The 4,909-nt window shown below is 39.4% G+C and overlaps 1 pseudogene; it reads right to left on the bottom strand.

Annotated features, from left to right (window-relative positions):
• LOC111965600 (cyclin-K-like) overlaps window positions 1-4,055 on the bottom strand; it is a 22,599-nt pseudogene extending 18,544 nt beyond the window's left edge.
• Between the last annotated feature and the right edge of the window lie 854 nt (window positions 4,056-4,909).

Below are 4,909 nucleotides of genomic sequence, written 5' to 3'. Positions count from 1 at the left end.
CGGTCAAAAGTGTTAGAACGCCTACTCATTCAAGGGTTTGAAACTATGAAATAACACATATGGAATCATGTAGTAAACAAAAAGTGTCAACAAATCATGTGTTATTTTATAGTTTTGATGTCTTCACTATTATTCTACAATGTAGAAAATAGTAAAAAATAAAGAAAAACCCTTGAATGAGTAGGTGTTCTAAAACTTTTGACCGTTAGTGTATATATTTACAAAAAAAATATATGGGGGATTGGAAATGATGCGGGCAATTAGATTGTAGCTTCCATCAACGTATCTGCAATATTAAAGCTGATTTACCCCGTAAAAAAATAAAAAATATTAAATAAAAAAATAGCCTATTATCAAGCCAGCAGTTAGGTTCAGCACGTGAAGAAAGTGTACCAGTAAACATAGCAGGACTTCACTGTACCTACAAACAGAGAGGACAGTGGGAGAAGTGAATGAACTAAGACACATCTCACCTTTGGGTCGTCTCCAAACTGGGCAAACTGTACGTCGTTCAGTAAGCTGCGAGCCGTCTTGATGATGTCTTTACATTTCTTAGGAGTCTCTTCCACTTTCCCAGCCAGGAAGAGACAACACGCACCGGTCACCTGTAGATACACAATACACAGGTCTCACACTATTTAATACCAAGACATTAGACAACACGCACCGGTCACCTGTAGATACACACGTCTCACATAATTTAAAACCAAGACATTAGACAACACGCACCGGTCACCTGGAGAGACACAGGTCTCACATGATTTAAAACCAAGACATTAGACAACACGCACCGGTCACCTGTAGATACACACGTCTCACATGATTTAAAACCAAGACATTAGACAACACGCACCGGTCACCTGTAATACACAGGTCTCACACATGATTTAATACCAAGACATTAAGACAACCGCACCTGTCACCTGTAGATACACAGCCGTCTCACATGATTTAATACCAAGACATTAGACAAACACGCACCTGTCACCTGTAGATACACAGGTCTCACATGATTTATACCAAGACATTAGACAAACACGCACCGGTCACCTGTAGATACACAGGTCTCACATGATTTAAACCAAGACATTAAGCAGTACCACCTGTCACCCGAAGATACACAGGTCTCACATGATTTATACCAAGACATTAAGCCAGTACCACCTGTCACCTGTAGATACACAATACACAGTCTCACACTATTTAATACCAAGACATTAAGCAGTACCACCTGTCACCTGTAGATACACAATACACAGGTCTCACACTGATTTAATACCAAAGACATTAGACAACACGCACCCGGTCACCTGTAGATACACACACGTCTCACAATATTTAATACACCAAGACATTAAGCAGTACCACCTGTTCACCTGTATGATACACAAGTCTCACACATATTAATACCAAGACATTAAGCAGTACCACCTGTCACCTGTAGATACACAATACACAGGTCTCACATATTTAATACCAAGACATTTAAGCAGTACCACCTGTCACCTGTAGATACACAATACACAGGTCTCACACTATTTAATACCAAGACATTAAGCAGTACCACCTGTCACCTGTAGATACACAAACACAGGTCTCACACTATTTAATACCAAGACATTAGACAGTACCACCTGTCACCTGTAGATACACAATACACAGGTCTCACACTATTTAATACCAAGACATTAGACAGTACCACCTGTCACCTGTAGATACACAATACACAGTCTTCACACTATTTAATACCAAGACCATTAAGCAGTACCACCTGTCACCTGTAGAACACAATACACAGGTCTCACACTATTTAATACCAAGACATTAAGCAGTACACCTGTCACCTGTAGATACACAATACACAGGTCTCACACTATGTAATACCAAACATTAGACAGTACCTCCAAGAATGCCACCACTGAGATTGAAGTTGACAACATGACCTGTGTACAATTTTTTGATTTGTGAAGGCAATTTTTGTTAAAAGTGTAGCATTGTAAGTCTCTTCGGATAAGAGTTTCTGCTAAATGTCAAATGTGACAGTTTCAGTACACAACAGGGAATTCTTTAGCAAAATACTCACATATCTGGGGAACTGTTTGAAGGAGTGAAACATGTAGAAACGGTGGAAATAGATGATACCTGTCGCCAATGCTCATAAGTGTCTGATGACAGAGTTAAAGGGTGTCATAATGTCTGATGTCAGAGTTAAAGGGTGTCATAATGTCTGATGTCAGAGTTAAAGGGTGTCATAATGTCTGATGTCAGAGAGTAAAGGGTGTCATAATGTCTGATGACAGAGTTAAAGGGTGTCATAATGTCTGATGACAGAGTTAAAGGGTGTCATAATGTGTCTGATGACAGAGTTAAAGGGTGTCATAATGTCTGATGACAGAGTTAAAGGGTGTCATAATGTCTGATGACAGAGTTAAAGGGTGTCATAATGTCTGATGACAGAGTTAAAGGTGTTCATAATGTCTTGATGACAGAGTTTAAGGGTGTCATAATGTTCTGATGACAGAGTTAAAGGGGTGTCATAATGTCTGATGACAGAGTTAAAGGGTTCATAATGTCTGATGACAGAGTTAAAGGGTGTCATAATGTCTGATGACAGAGTTAAAGGGTGTCATAATGTCTGATGCAGAGTTAAAGGGTGTCATAATGTCTGATGACAGAGTTAAAGGGTGTCATAATGTCTGATGACAGAGTTAAAGGGTGTCATAATGTCTGATGACAGAGTTAAAGGTGTTCATAATGTCTGATGACAGAGTTAAAGGTGTCATAATGTCTGATGACAGAGTTAAAGGTGTCATAATGTCTGATGACAGAGTCTAAAAGGTTCATAATGTCTGATGACAGAGTTAAAGGGTGTCATAATGTCTGATGACAGAGTTAAAGGGTGTCATAATGTCTGATGACAGAGTTAAAGGGTGAAACTCAACAAAGCCACATTACTTTAGGTGAAATAAAAAAAATCTCGCTAACTTTCTGACACACAGAAAATGATCAACCAGATGACGAGGCTATGACATGACTGTGTCAAATGTTGCGTGTAAAAGGATACAGTCCGAGTCTGGTCCCCACATCGAAGATGAACCGGGCACCCTCCCTGCGGTACCGGGCCTCTGTGGCCAGGTCCAGGCCCTCAGACTGGGACGGGGTGTGGGCCAGGTCCTTCTTGTCCCAGTACCAGCATGGCTTGATATGGTCCAGGAAGGCCTGACCACTGGAGGGGTGGTTGTTTTCCTTCATCTGGTGAGAAGAGGATGATGGACCCGCTGAACTAGAAGACTGGCAAGGAGGGGGATGAAAACGGGATGATTCACAGCGAAGACAGCATGAATTAATGGTGTAAAGTATTGTCATATATGATGAAGAAATCGGTTGCTAGTTAGCTTGCTAAAGTTGTCATCTATCTTATTTTACAGTAGTTAGAAACTGTTTGGGAAGATAAACTAATAAATAAGTCGTGGTAGTAGCCATTGAATTCATAATATTAAATTAGGGTTTATATTACCTAACTATAGCTACAGAGCTAGGTAGCGAACAGGATGAGGGGCATGGATTACCTACATGGAAGAAATAACAGTTTTGACAATATCTATTTGATCTCTCTGAACACAGTTGAAAGCCTGTGCTAAATAACGTTGTTGTAAGCTAACGTTACCTAACTAACTACCTTTCAGGCCGAAGTTGCAAGCTAGCTACTGTAGCTAACTAACTTGGTAAAACTAACTTTAGCTAATGTTAGCTAGCACTCCCTGACCGTTCAATCAATCCAAAACACACGCATGTCAAACGTAGGTTGTCTAAAATGTGAAAAGAAGGACGCTTACCTTTATCATGTAGGCTTTATAATGAGTAACAATATCAACAATAGATTAAATAATCGTTTTATATTTAGACTGAATTAGTCACCGACAACAGTCTCCATTGTAACATGGGCGCCGCCATTTTTGTTATACGTCATGTGCCGGTGAGGGTTTTTATTATTATTATGAGCAATAGCACAAATTCTAAAACAGAAATGTACAGACAAGAGTACATAAACTAAACGTAGACAGGGGTATTTCATGTAAAACTACATTTTAAATTTGTCAAAAAGTTTTATGGTACAAACGGCATTTTTAGTTTTTTTACATTTACTGATCATTTCAAACTAATGTTTCAGTTCTATCTTAAACAATGTAAAGAGTGGTTTGTTCTTCGCCCACTTCATCTTATGGATTAAAAAAATCTTCCAAGAAAAATAATAAAATTAACAATGAAAACTAAATCAAAGTCCAGCCGGTGAGAGGGGTTGTGTGCGTGGAATAGGGTGTAATTGCAGACCGAAATCCGGGGCGTTTCTTGTTGTGTTTGTGGTCAGTTTCCGTGGTCAGTTCCGGTGTTATGAGACGGTTGGTTTCCAGACACAGATGATTTGTTTACATAGCAGATTAGGATAACTAAGGTGGCAGGTTAGGATAATTAGCGTGGTAGGTTAGGAGACTGTAGTCAATAGGTGTAACTTGATATCAAGAAACGCCTATATTAGAAAACGCCCCCAAATGCTGTCTGCAATTACACTGTTCTCTATGCACGCACGACACAATAGAGTGATAAATGTGGACAAAAATGTTCCACTAGAGGGCGAGAGAGAACTACTAATGGTGAGACCCCTCTATTTCTCCACGTGGAGGAGCTCAATGGTCATTCAGAATTCATGAATGGATGGATGCATGAATGAATCTTTGCATGAATAAATTCATTCATAGGTAAATGGGTGAGTTTGCATAATTTTTTATAATTTTAGTGGGAAAAACAACAGTCACAATCACGTTGTAGAGATTTGGCTAATACAGCAGTCCATATTGGGCCATGTGTTTGTGCTCACAATTTCAGAGTTGACTCGAATGGTGAAACTCAA

This window comes from Salvelinus sp. IW2-2015, linkage group LG6.2 (assembly GCF_002910315.2).
Source record: "Salvelinus sp. IW2-2015 linkage group LG6.2, ASM291031v2, whole genome shotgun sequence".
NCBI classification, from domain to species: Eukaryota; Metazoa; Chordata; class Actinopteri; order Salmoniformes; family Salmonidae; genus Salvelinus; species Salvelinus sp. IW2-2015.
This window is presented reverse-complemented; position numbering and strand designations above follow the sequence as displayed.